Source organism: Sander vitreus, chromosome 2 (assembly GCF_031162955.1).
Source record: "Sander vitreus isolate 19-12246 chromosome 2, sanVit1, whole genome shotgun sequence".
NCBI lineage: Eukaryota > Metazoa > Chordata > Actinopteri > Perciformes > Percidae > Sander > Sander vitreus.
The window spans coordinates 31,590,781-31,605,828 of NC_135856.1; the positions used below are offsets into that span (position 1 = coordinate 31,590,781).

General features: G+C 42.2%; 1 non-coding gene across 1 annotated transcript; it reads left to right on the forward strand.

The window, feature by feature from the left end:
* Positions 1-13,733: 13,733 nt before the first annotated feature.
* Positions 13,734-13,807, forward strand: trnai-aau (transfer RNA isoleucine (anticodon AAU)). The gene has a single exon. It is a non-coding gene; the product is annotated as a tRNA-Ile (tRNA).
* The last annotated feature ends 1,241 nt before the right edge of the window (positions 13,808-15,048 follow it).

Sequence of the window (15,048 nt, forward strand, 5' to 3'; positions counted from 1 at the left end):
ATGTGTGTCACACAGCATGCCGCCCAGGTAAAACTATTAAGTGCACAGCTTGTAAACGCATATGTAAATCAACGCACTGTTTTGAACAACATAAAAGGCTGGATGCAAAACATGGACTCATTCCGTGCAACAGATGTAAATATTGTGAGGCATGTCATATGACATATAGGGTGGCTAAAAAGCCTCACGTATGTAGAGCTCCAAAATGCACACATTGTAGAGAACCGAAAATTGACACAATGCATGAATGCTATATACAACCCCTAAAAAAACGCTAAACATAGTGACAAATACATCTTTTACGATTTCGAGACTAGATACCACGATGCCCGCCATGAGGCTAATTTCGCATGCAGTACGAATATGGAGGGCAAAAAATACTGCTTTGAAACAACAAAATGCGTGGAATTATTCGTCAATCATTATTATTATTATTATTATTATAGGACAGCCGGCCTATAAAGGTTTTACCTTTATAGCCCACAATGTCAGGTTTTGACAGCTATCTGGTGCTCAAGTACATGGTGAATCAAAGCATACGTCCAACGATTACCATGCGCGGTTCAAGGGTGATTATGATACTTGATGCTACATGCAATCAACGATGGATCGACTCATTCAGTTTTCTCCCGATGGCTCTAGCTAAAACACCCGCTGCTATGGGCTTTTCAGAGGTACTCAAAGGTTTTTTCCGCACCGCTTCAATACACGGCAGAATGAGCAATACATTGGTCCATACCCACATCTGTCCCTCTATGGGTATGACACCATGTCTGATGACGCTAAGAGGGCCTTCATGGAGTGGTACGTGACAGTTTGTGACACTACATTTGACTTTCGAATGGAATTGATTCGCTATTGTGTTAACGATGTGGCTGTATTGCATAAAGCATGCACAATATACAGAGATGCTTTCAAAGAATGTACATCGTTAGACCCCTTTGCATTCGCCACCCTGGCCTCATCATGCATGGGCGTGTTTAAAACCCTTTTCATTCCCAAAGATACCGTGGCATTGACATACGAGGGATTGTACATTAGGCAAAACAAAGTCTATTCGGACATTTCGATTCAGTGGTTGCAGTATGTCTCAAACCGAGAGAACATTGAAATTCAACACGCTGTTAACAGAGGGGAAAAAGCATTTGGGGCATTCTTTGTCGATGGATACTGTGCAGCCACAAATACGTGTTATAAATTTAATGGCTGCTTCTTCCACGGATGTAATAAGTGCTATGCACAAACTGAAATCAATCCTGTCACACAAAAAAAAAAAACACACTGAATTACGCAGAGCATTTTGTGACAGAATAGCCGCGCTACAAACTGTGTACGGTCTAACAGTGGTGGTGAAGTGGGAATGTGATTGGAAACGGGATGTGTGCAATAATCAGGACGTTAAGGCGTTCATGGCCACATATGAAAAGCCAGAACGTCTCAACCCTCGAGAAGCCCTCTTCGGAGGACGAACGAATGCAATGAAGTTGTATCACAAGACAGAGGGTGATGAAAAAATCAGATACTATGATTTCACAAGTTTGTACCCAACTGTCCAGGCAAAACGACACTACCGCATTGGGCATCCTCAAATAATCCACACTGATTTTGACGACATAAAAACATACTTTGGTATTGTAAAATGTACTGTGTCACCCCCCAGAGGCCTATATCATCCGGTTCTACCCTATCGATGCCACGGTAAATTGATGTTCCCCCTGTGTCGAACGTGTGCCAAGCAGATGAATCAGGCAACCCCATGTAACCACAGCGAACATGAGAGACAATTGTCGGGAGTGTGGGTAACGTTTGAACTAAACAAAGCCGTGGAGAAAGGATATCGGGTAGTATAGTATCAGTGAGGTATGGCATTTTCCAGAAAAATCAGATCAGCTTTTTAAAGGCTATGTTAAAACATTTCTCAAGCTCAAGCAGCAGGCTTCTGGCTACCCAGGGCATATCAAAACGGAAGATGAGAAACAAAAGTACGTCGAGGACTACTATGTCCGCATGGGTATCCGTCTGGACCCTGTCAAGATAAGTGTTAACAAGGCAGTCAGAAGTATCCAGAAACTCTCGCTGAACAGCCTTTGGGGTGGGTTTGCGATCCGTAATAACATACCAAATGCTGAGCTCATAACAGACCCAGAGCGCTTTACACAACTCATGTTCAGCGATGCTTTTGATGTTCGACAGTTCTCATTTATTTCTCCAGAGGTGGCGTTAGTGCAGTGGCGACATGCTGAGAGTCAAGCTTCCAGTGTAAAAGACGTTAATGTCTTCATAGGGGCCATGACTACAGCTAGATAAGATAAGAAGAAGAAGATAAGACTGTGACAGGCAGTCATTTGTATGATCTACTGAAAAGCGTAACAACGCATAATAATGTTTCAGACTGTTCGAGAACTGCCGGATGGAATGTCTTTTTAAAGACGTTAGCTCGCTTAAACATACCTCTATCCATAATCCCAAACACAGCTGTACGTCGTGCTATTGTTGGATTTAAAACAGGGTCCCCTGGGGCTGCTAATAGACATCACACAGTGACTGATACACAATCACCAGTCATGTTCACACCTAGGTCAGCACATATTGCCACACCCCTTAGACAGCCTTCATTGACAGGCACAAGCTCCACAAGCTAGATCAGTACGTATGGCTTCACCCATGAGCAGGACCCGGTGGGCTAGTTTTTGATTATTTTTTATCGTCAAGTTGTCAAAGACATTTAGTGATTGTATTTGCCTATTTTCTATTTTACATATTGGTTGTTTTTATTTGTTAATACTATTTTTTACATTATTTACCTATTGACTGTGGCTATGACACAAGAAAATGTTTTTCCTACTGTGAAAACCTAAAAAAGACGGTTAGTTTTTATTGTAAAGTTGCCAGAGACATCTAATGATTGTATTTTCTATTTTACATATTGGTTGTTTATATTTTTTAATACTATTTTTACATTATTTACCTATTGACTGTGGTTGTGACACAATGAAATGTCTTTCCCTACTGTGAAAACCTAAAAAGACATTATTGACTGTAAAACTGTGATAATATTGACTGTGTTTCTCTATTTGATTTTTTCAAAACTAATCATGTATTTTCCCTATTAGCTCTCTTTTTGAAAAGTTTGAATAAAAACTATTACAGAAATTGGTAAGACAATTATTTTCACGTTTTTATTAGCTAAACAAAACACATGCACATTGCACACATTTAAACTGCTGATCGTGGCACACATCGGGGTGTATTTTGTTAACAAAATGACTGACCATAGTATCGTTACAGACAAGATTATTACCGTACATGTTCAACAGTTTTGTATAAGACATTTTTTTTTTCTGTATATTACATAAAAAGAACACACAATGCTGTCCACAGGTTGTCGAATAGTTATTTTGCACCTGTACCCCGGAGTGGTACATCTCCACACAATTTTTTAAGAGGAAATGACTGATTTCTGGTAGAAAAACAGTCGGACTGTGTCCAAAGCTATCAAAGAAAAACCCATGTCTGTTTTCAGTAAGGTATATAGCCAGCCAATGTTGACCCGGTTTATCACTTGTGTCTGTGTTTACCACTAACATTGCGGGTAGTTTACGAATGATGGTTTTTGGCGGTTGATCACAGGGCATGACGCCTAAGAAATTTATTTCCTCATTCATTCTTTTTTTAAGCACATTGGTAAGCTCCATTGTATTGATACTAATAATGATCCAATAGGACTTGTCGACGGTTAGATATCTCGATTACAGAATCAAAAACAGAATAACAGACCAGGGTCACCGTCCGTGGGAGGGGGTTACGAAAACGCACTTCCAGTCTCACATTCCAGATTGAAACGGAACAATGTGTAACCATCACCGAAATCTGATCGTGTTATGGCTAATGATCTGTCCTTCAAATGACGCCCTGTTGATTCCACCATCTGATAATATTTGTGACAATATTGCCCTCTTTGAAAATGTGGTTGAAAAGGTCGGGCAGGGTGAGGTTGTCCGTCAGCGTATAGGCCTATAAATTCTGCATCATAGTGTCCGAAATGAAATGGGTTACATGCATACGAACCGGTGTATGCTTCATTATCAACAAAAGCTATGACTACGAATTTAGGTATCTTGAAAAGAACAAGTCGGCATGTACTGGCGATATTAATTCCACAATACGACTTTCACCAGTGTAGGCACCCCGTTGCTCTAACCCCAAATGATCGCCTGTAATAGATGTATCGTCCTGGTTACGCCCACATACTGAGGGGCTTCTTCTTGACGGTTTGCGACTGTATACCATGAGACCATGTCCCTGCTGTTTACTTGCTATGGTATTTCGAACATTAGACACAACGTTCCCAATAATACCCATGGCAGCAGTTTTCTGATGCGGTTTGGCTAGATTAAACCCCTTTTTTAAAAGGGGGACAGCCATTCGGAACAGATTTCTGAACAAGCCCCCTAGACCATTCCCATATGGGGTGCTGGTACCTATGTAACCAGGGAGTTCTCCACCCGCCTGGTTCATATAGTAGGCTGTATATCGCCCATCATCTGAGGTGTATGCTTTCCGCATCATTTTAATGCTGCTTTACGGGTCTAAAATGTAGTTTGACAATGACTTTTCCGTATGAGAAGGGAATGTGTTTGTTCTGATCGTCGCGTAATTCTATTTGAATGTCTGTAATAGTTGAGCGTGACAGCGATGTGTAATGTGGCGTATCGTAACTCATAGTGGGGATGCGATGGCTCTCATCAGAGATGTTTATACACCGGAGTAGTGGGACATGGCTATCACCGACTAACTGGTTGTCCACGATGTCGCTATAAATAAATATATTATAGCGACCCGCATGGATGTCTGCAGGTCTGGGGGCTACACATTTAACACGTGGGTTAGAATCTATTTCGAACACAGTGTCTGGAATGAAGCCAAGAATCCCGGCCAAACGGCCTGTAAATGCTAAACGATACCCCGCACCGCCGGTAAAGTAAACCCTACTTGTAATATTGTTGTAGCTCATGGTTATGTCAGCTGTCCCTATACTAGACATGCATTTCATATTATACTCTTTAACAATGCTAGCCACTGAATTATAACAACCGACCGCTAGCTCTATTCTATATGTCTGTTTAGTTTTTGTTTCAAAAATTTCAACCTCAGCATCATCAGTGATAAAATTATTCCATATCCTGGGGTACTGTATCTCTATGAGGCCTACCTCGTAGGGCTGCTGGAATATTAACGGTTTTGCCAATTTTGTTCTGAACTGCCATATCTTATTGTTCAGATAAACTAGGGCTGAGGCATTGCTGGGGAGCGTAACAAAAAAAACATTCTTATTCATTATACCTACACCTTTCACTACCGAATCAGAATGACAGTTTAGGTGTTTGTCATGGTAGCTTTATCTCGCATCAACTATGTCTTTTTCAGCGACCCATGAATTGAATTTATCAGGCCACCCTAACCATTTCACCAGGAAGAGTTTTTTACGACCTACTTTCTTGCTATCAATTATTTTCTCTATTTTAAACACTTTGTTTTTGTCTATAGTTACGGGTTGTAACTCTGCCTCATAAAATGTTCCAGTCAATGACTCCCCGTCAGTGTCTTTTAGTATATAAACAGGGGGTGTCCTTCCAACACATTTAGCTACTGTAAAAAATTCATCTGTAAAACTTTGCGGATAACCTTTCCTAAATACACCCCTATGTTTTGACAACCTGATGGTATCGCCCTGCTGAAATTTAAAAGCAACCATTCAGTTTCAGTTTGTATAGATTGTTAAAGACTGTTTTCTCATTGTCTTTATTCACTGCAGACAGTGCCATTTTTATTGACCTATGGTGTGAATCATTACACCGTAAGCACTCACCAGATCTTGCACAACATCAATATATCTATGTGCGTTAACAGCTGTTAAATATCTCCACATACGTGTCTTGAAAGAACAATTGAAACGCTCCACTACACTTGCCTTTGTCTCGTTTGATGTAGAGAAATGATGTATTTTATATTGAGTCATCAATCTTTGAAAAACCTTATTATAGAACTCTTTTCCCTCGTCTGTTTGAAGTTTCATATGCACCATTCCTTGACACAATATTTCTTTAAAGGCACTTGTGATGGTGGGGCCAGATTTGTCTTTAAGACATCTGGCCCATGCGTACTTAGAAAACACATCGATACAGGTTAAAATATACCGAACGTTATCGTTTTCCTCTGAATATTCAGACATATCGACCAGATCGGCCTGAAATTGTTTATCGATACTATTAACTAACACTCTGTTCCTGGGGAAATGTCTCAATGCCGGAGCGTGTAGAGTATACGCATCCTGACGCAACAGAAACTTTTTAACCGTAGGAATTGGTGGAGCCATCCCCGTACATTCTTTGACTGCATTGCGAAGCTTATGTACCCCACCTAACCCTCCAGGGTGTGCGGGGTCATAATATATTTTTCGTATTACCCTCTCCATGATTCATCTAGGACACATGTGAGCACATTAGATTTATGGCAACCTTTTTTATTCTACAACACACTCATGACAGTTATGTGGACAGCGATACCCCCTCTATTACAGATAGTGTTTTAGCTAAAATGGATACATCCGTTTTACTGATTATGAATACATGTAGTTTTTGCAAATCATGTAAGACACCTTTACAATGTTTTTCTTTCACATATAAACTCAACACATCTATAAGCATTGTGTACATAACCAGTATATGATATACTTTCAGCATCTTGAAATTGTGTGTGATGTTAGTTATGACTGTACAAAATGTCTCCACAACACTCTCACGAGTTATTACCATTGATAACAACATTTGCATCAACTCATCCCAAGGGGGTGTGCTATACTGGCTTCTAACAAGATCCATCAGTTTTTCTAACCTACACACATCGATGCTATTTACATTACGTTTACTCTGGTACTTTTTAACATCATTCACATTGATGGCAATGGTTTGATCTAAAATACAGGATAGACAAGTTATCACATAGCTCTCACTGATATGGTCACACATTACACCTAAACAGTTCCCCATATCCACACACAGTTACTTTTTTCTCTCATATAAATCTCTCCAGTAGTCTCCAATTTCTCGAATTTCAGCCACTTTGACAACGTCCTCACCAATCATAGCATCATACATTTCTCGTATTTTGACTGTGACATCTTCCACAGATTTCAACTCATACAAAACGGTTTCTGCTACACTACGGATTCTTGCCCCATCAGCACAGAGATGTTTCATCGCCAGAAAGCGCCGTATGACAGGGATAAATTTATCCGTCAACAGTCTTTTCATAAGCTGTTCAAAATGTCTTGCATAGATCCCCTCTGGTATACTGCCCAAACACTCGTGCTGTTTCTGACTCGGATGGCTGATCTGACAACCTTGGCACAACTCCTCCCAATAGTTGTAAAGCACCACGTTAAGCAGATGTAGAGACGCTGTTTTAACACTGTCTATAAACAATGTTGACACCATTCCGTCCGATTGATCATCCCCCACATTGTCTGAAGCCATCTGGCAGTTGTAAGACATCAGACGATTTGGGGAAAAGCGGATGTCCATAGGGGTGTGGGGAAGGTAGCGGTGACCTGATCAAAAGAGAGGATGGTAAAGGGGGGGAAATTTTTGGCGGAGCCAGGAAGCGTTCAGGGGTTATATGTGTTGATGATGATGATGATGATGATAAGAGCGATTGAGGAGATCCGGTTGCAGTCAGCTGAGCAAACAAACTGTGTTGGCTCGGAGGAGTCCCGGGTGATAAACAGTTCCACTCCATACATTCTGGAGAAGAAAAAAATCCACACATTACAGTCACAGTAATACACAATAAGAAAATTAAAAAAGCCTTTTTTAACTATTTTACAAGCAAATAGCACATACAAAAAGACCCACCGTTTTACTAGTCTTTGTGTCTGACGATTTTAGGTCTATAAAGTGGTCGTGGCAGGGGCAGAGAGTGTTGTCCGCCGTCATCGAAAATCAACTTTTTTCTTATGGTCTCATAAGAGCTCCTTATTTGGTTTCTTCTGATGATATAATCGACGGTATCAAACTGCTTCTTCAAAGTCTCCCAGTCACACCATTGTATAAAGAAGCCATTTTTAAACCACTTGTTGTATTCAGCGTTAGAAACAGAATATGGCTTTAATAACCATTCTTCACGACCTCTGGCTGCAATAACCTTCTCTTTTTCTGCGCATACACTTAGGAAAATAAAATCCTCAGCAGATCTTGTGAAACGGTCTGCTTCCATACGGTAGATTTCACCCCCTTTGCAGCCATCCCACTGGGACACATACACTATCTCAGGAAATCCAGGATTGTCCAGGTCCTTACACACAACCTCCCTAAAAAGGTTCCAGTCTTTCACCGAGATCGTACACTCTGTTTTAGCTTTGCTAGATAACTCCGCAGCAATTCTAGTGTACACAGCTAATGTCACATACCCCTCACTGTATCGAATGGAATAACAATATCCATTGTCACCCACATATTCCATACTAGCTGTACACGACTCTGCCATGCTTGGCATAAACATCTCTGGACGGGATCTCTTTTTCCGGGACGCCCAATTCACAGCAAATGGGGTATCTGTGATAGCAGTAGCTTCTCCAGTACTAGATGATCCATTTCGGTGTGCACAGTTCAGTTCAAATGTACTGGGTCTCAATTCAAATGTACTGGGAGCGTGTGTATCAAGCATACCTTCTTCAACAGATGATCCAGCTTGATATCCAAATAGGTGTGTAGACATGGCTGTAAGACGTTTTTCCTCTTGCTTTTCCCCAAAGGAGTTTAAAAGAAAAATACACCGTTGGTCTGTTTGAGATGATCGAAGGGACAAAACGAACTGACAAGCTAGCTAGCTAGCTAGCTAAAAACGGCAGGTAAAAAAGTGGCCAGACATGTTGAGACAGTACCCATTGGTCTAACAACGGCGTTTTTAACACCTTGATCTAGATAAACTCCAATATTAACGGCATCACACAGGTGCGGCCTCTGTGACGACGTCAACACACACTCGGGGGTGTGAAACGTCACTACAGTTGGGGCGGTAGCTTTAACATAACCCCCACACCAGACGCCCTTTAGGAATAAATGATTTAAAACATCACCAGACTGTGACAGGCCACTCAGGGCAGTCATGACTCTGGTTCTCACGGAGGTCCCTTCCCCTCAGTGGGGACCGGGGACTATTGATTTATTTTATTCCAGCGTTTTTTTATTTTAATATATATATATCTTTTTTTTTTATGCTGAAGAGGAACTGTAAACTGGCTGATGTTTTCCCCTGCTTGGCTGTAGAGGATTTTGAGTTTTTCCAAGGCTCTTGTGAGGTTGAGAAAACTGCTCCTGAGGAACATGCCACACCCACCAACCTTTCAGAACTTGAACAGAGACTGCGAGATGTTGGCCTCAGCGACCTTGACCTAAAATCTTGTCACACTGACCACAAGGGGAAAGAAAAGTTAGTGCAGTTGATTGAATGCTATAATGATGTTTTCTCAAAGCATGCATTGGACTGTGGCAAGACAAAGGGCTTTGTCCATCGCATCCGACTTACCAATGATCGTCCGTTCCGCCTTTCTTATCGGAGAGTTCCACCTGCTCAGTATCAGAAACTACGACAAACCGTGACAGAGATGGAGGAACAAGGGACAATACGGAAGTCTGTGAGTGACTATGCCTCACCATTGGTGTTGGTATGGAAGAAAAATGGAAGTTTGAGGATCTGCACAGATTTCCGTTGGCTGAATGCGAACGCTCAAGGACGCCCACCCGCTCCCACACCAATCAGACTGTTTGGTTGCTTTGGGGGGGAACAACTTTTTCAGCATGATGGATTTGACCCCTACCCTGATTTTTCACGTCCACTGATCCTGTCAATCGATGCTTCCTTGGATGGGCTTGGTGCAGTCTTATCTCAGATACCAGTTGGTGAGAGTAAGGCACGACCCATTGCTTTTGCAAGTAAGACCCTGAGCGGTTCACAAAAGAGGTATCCAGCACACAGGCTTGAGTTCTTGGCGTTAAAGTGGAGTGTGTGTGAAAAGTTCAGCCATTGGCTGAAGGGCAAATTATTCACAGTGTGGACAGATAACAATCCACTCACATATATAATGACCAAGCCCAAGCTTGATGCCTGTGAACAGGGCTGGGTCGCCAAGCTCGCTCCATACACCTTCAATCTAAAGCACATTGCAGGAACCAAGAACATAGTGGCTGACGCTCTCAGCCGGGACCCATTCGCTAGGACAGTTGGTCAGAGGCTTATCACAGAGTGTTATGACAATCTACTCACCGAATCAGAGGAACTTGAGCAAGATGGAGTGCAAGATCTCTTTCGTCTGAAAGTACAGTGTCTCCAGACAGAGAGATCAACACAAGAGCCTGCAAATAAGTCTCATCCTCTCCTATTCTCATGTAACTGAGTTGTGGAGGCCCTCCTTGATGCTCATAACCGATGGGATACTGCCACAGAGTGTAAAACAGCTCAGCTTGTCCAATTGGCTCAGCACCTTGTACCACCAGGACAAGACCTGTTACCTACCTTCTCCTTGGAGGAGCTCCGACAAAGCCAAGAGCTGGATCCTAGCATCTCAAAGATCATGCCATTTCTCAGCCGGAAGAGGAGGCCCTCAAGGAGAGAGAGGGCCGGTTTGGACACAGGGGCCTTGGTGCTCATCAAGCAGTGGGAGAGGTTGAAGGTTCTGGATGGAGTGCTTTACCGGGTAACCAAAGATCCCTTAAGTAAACAAAAGAGACACCAGTTTGTATTACCAAGAAGTCTGGTAGGAAAAGCCCTGCAGGGCGTCCATGATTTAGCCGGACATCAGGGGCAGGCAAGAACAACTCAACTGACAAGACAGCGATTCTTTTGGCCCAAGATGGAGCATCAGATCAAAGACTATGTCAAATGTTGTCAGAGGTGTATCCTGGCCAAGACACCTGATCCTTCCGCCAGAGCTCCCCTCGAAAGTATCAGGACCTCCGCTCCTATGGAGTTGGTGTGTTTGGATTTTTGGAGTGCAGAAGACTGCAAACAGTGTTCAGTGGATGTTCTCGTTCTAACAGATCACTTCACAAAGTTGGCCCATGCATTTCCATGCACAAATCAAACGGCAAAGCAGGTTGCTAAAAGGATATGGGATTACGTCTTTTGTGTCTATGGATTTCCAGAACGCATCCACACAGATCAAGGGGCTAATTTTGAGAGTGAACTCATTGCTGAACTGCTTAAGCTATCAGGAGTCTCTAAGTCGCACACCACAGCATACCATCCAATGGGAAATGGAGGAACTGAGAGGTTCAATAGGACTCTGGGTAGTATGCTTCGTTCGTTGCCATTGAGAGAGAAGGACAAATGGCCCCAACAAATACAAACTAACGTTTGCATATAATGCAACCGTGCATGAGACAACTGGATATGCCCCTTTCCATCTTATGTTCGGCCGTGTACCGAGGCTCCCTGTCGATGTCATGTTCAAACAGGTGTTACAGGACCCTGTGGTATGCAGCTATGTGAATACACTCATGTCCCACCTTCAAGAGGCAGCAGCTATTGCACAAGAACACGCCATCAAAGAGCAGCAAAAACAGGCCAGAGGTTACAATCGAAGAATCAAAGGAACTTACCTGAACAAAGGAGACAGAGTACTCCTCGCCAACAAAGGTGAGAGAGGAAAAACAAAGCTTGCAGACAAGTGGGCGGCAATGGTCTATACTGTCATAGACAGAAACCCACAGACACACGTATACAAGTTGGAAGATGAAAAGGGGAACACAAGAGTAGTACATCGCAATCTTATCCTCGATATCAGTTTTCTGCCCCTTGAGTCTGTTAACGGAGGCATATCTGAAGCTCAGAGCTCTTTTGGTTATTCAGAAGAGGAGTCTAACTCAGTGGATCTTGCCAGTTCTTTGGAGAAGGAGGATTTGGAGGATAGGACAAGTGCTTGGCTACTGAGTGGAACAGGAGATGCTGTCAGTCACAGATCATGGGAGGGTGATGAAACAGAAGACATCTAGATGTGTCAGGAAGATGTTGAAGTCGAGAGTGGAGAGGCAAGTGACAATGTCAGTGACACTCAGGACTCTCAAGCTTCAGACTGATGTAGACGGTGCCTCAGATTGTGAAAGTCCAGTTGTAGTACCGACAGTTGACATAACTCAGACCCAAGACAACCGAGCACACAGACCACCGGACACACATGGTGTGGTCAAGGTGGTAGAGTTGTTAAGAGAGTCAACCGTCTGGTCGAGACAATGGCTCGGACACCATTCACCTTCAGGGGATTAGCTATTTCCATCAATAAGAGATCACAGTCTCTTTTAACCCTGTTTTAGAGGGATTGTTTTGTTTATTTTCTCCAGCTTATTTTATAAGCTTGTGATACTGAGAATTGTGTATTAAATGCTTATATGTACAATTTGGGACTAAGTAGGTCGGGTGGTTTGGTGTACAAGGCACCATACTGTTCAGTGAGAGATTGGAGGCTTGATCACCCTTTTAATTTCTTAACTTGGTTAGTAGGTAGCTTTTACAGCTGAATATAAAGATTGTATTCTTTACGTGGACCCATTCCAGTGTTAACAGAATGTTAGATGTCTCTATTGTACATGTTTTATCCTGTTATCCAGTGTGCAATCAGGATATTGGTGTAATTCAGGGGGGGGGGTGAATGTAGCATGTATGGAAAAGTGTTTGTATTCCACCAAATATCCCTCATTTTACACTGTATTCATTTTTGTTTATTTGCTCCTTATTCAATGAAGGGACTGTGTATGTATTTTGCATGGGTAATGCGCCCTGTGCTGGTCGTTTTGTGGACGTACTGTTTGTTTTCCTGGCTCTCTTCAAACGATGTTGGATCTGGCCGAGAGCAGTAGGTACTTTGTGTAGAGCAAGGCGGATGTATAAAATACTATGTTTAATGTGTATTTAAGTGATTAGACAGGCTGATTGTGGTTAGTATAGGTTTTTAGCAGTTGGGCTGTTTCATTCTCTTTCGTGTATTTCTGTTTATTATTCAGTTCTGAGTGTTTTAGTGAGCTAGCTTACATGCTATGTTTTCATATGTATCTGCGTTGGCATTCGTCATTTTGTGTCCTGCAATGCACCCGTATAAGTATATGTATGTTCTCTTTATGTTGTTAGGCGTGTGTTAAGGGAATTTTACCAACGCTGTGTTTCTCCTCACTAAAACACTCAACAGCAATAAATGTCCTGTGCCAAAGTCTGAGTCTCCAGTCGTCTGCTTCACAAGTTAGACACAACGCGGGTAACCATACCGAGGCCAGGCCGGTTACATGTGCAATGAAGAAAAAAACTCTTAGGACTCTGTAAATGGGAAACAAAGAAAGTAGCTCCTGCCAAACAGCAAAAGCATGTTGATGCTCATGCACACTGCAACTTTCACCAGAAGCTCAGACTCCACCTTTAAATTAGTCAGGGAATTAATGTTACACAGCTGATATGACCCGCAGTTTTTCATTACAACCGGCAAAACTTGGCGACGAGCAATGCCGCATAAAAATTAGACGCTGCTACCCATAGAAATAGAATGAGAGTAGAATGGACATTGGCGTGTTTGCCTTGGTAGTTCAAAATAACACTCAGCACTGTGCATTGACCCAGAACCGGCCAAATTCATGTTAAAGCAATAGCATAGTATTGCTGTCTTTACGTATTACAGTCCATGAGAATAGCACGGCCGGTTAGCTCAGTTGGTTAGAGCGTGGTGCTAATAACGCCAAGGTCGCGGGTTCGATCCCCGTACTGGCCATATACGCTTTTGTTTGGTGTAATACTAGTCTCGATAGTTTGGATCAACGTCAGTTGATTTCCAAGGATAAACGCGAAATGTCCAGCGCCTTCGCTGTCTCCTTAAATTCTATTCCCATTGGGCTACAGAAACAAACTTCCAACTAGACGCTGGCCATGCAGGTTTTAAAGATCCAATTTTTTTATTTGTCAAGGCGGAAAAAAAATGAAAAATTGGATATTTGAACCCATTTTTCTGTTTTTCCAAATGTCCGTTTGTGCTTAGAAAATTGAAATGATAAGGGTTACACTGACCATAGTTGTCTTCCGCGCCCCTTCCTCCCCAGACCCGAAGTTCACGGAGGTTGCCAGCAGCATCCACAATAATATTGCTAGACGCTTGTCTCACATAGCCAGACATTACCATAGACAGTAGGACATTACTCCACAGCACAGCGGAGTAGCTAACGTTAGACGCTGGCTATATTGACAGTCATAAAAGCCCGTGCTCACGCACTCTGTAGCCAACTGACAGGCAAACATTTTCGGTTTACAATTACAGTAGGAAGAACTGCTTAAAACACAACAACCTTTCATGTAACGTTAGTAAAGCCTGTACTAACGTTACAGCTGTAGCGCGGTGGGTTTACATGTATATCTGGCCTGGCTGTCAAACTGGGCAGTTGATACCAACCAATACATCCATGATACCAACACACAGGCTAAAACACAAACAGAAATTCCGTCAAAAGGAGAAAATACTGGCATTAGCATTGTTGTCAGAAAAGATAGCCTACCGTATTTCAACTTATGTTTCCTTAATATCTGATGACGCATTGGGGTCATTTTTGGATTTATTACGGTAAATATATTACATATTGGACCTTTTTAAAAGAATGTTTTCATTTCATTTCTATCTAACTGGGACGTTTTGGGACCTAGTGTGGCAGGATTGCTGTAGACAAAATAACGTTACACAGGGCGATACACAGGTAAGGGTTATGCGACTGTAAATATTAATAATGAACTCATAAACAGTCTATGGTTATGCGAGACTAGTGTACTAGTTCAGTAATGCCAATACCTACTGATATTCAGCGTTTTCTCTTCATTTCATTACTAATCAGTATAGGCCCTATGTGTACTAGCTAAGCTTAGCTGAAAATATCTTTGTCAATAACAAAATTATATCTATTTTAATTTTCAGTATTGACACGTGCATTTAAAATCGGACTACCTGCCGTTCGATCAAGTTGAACAGTA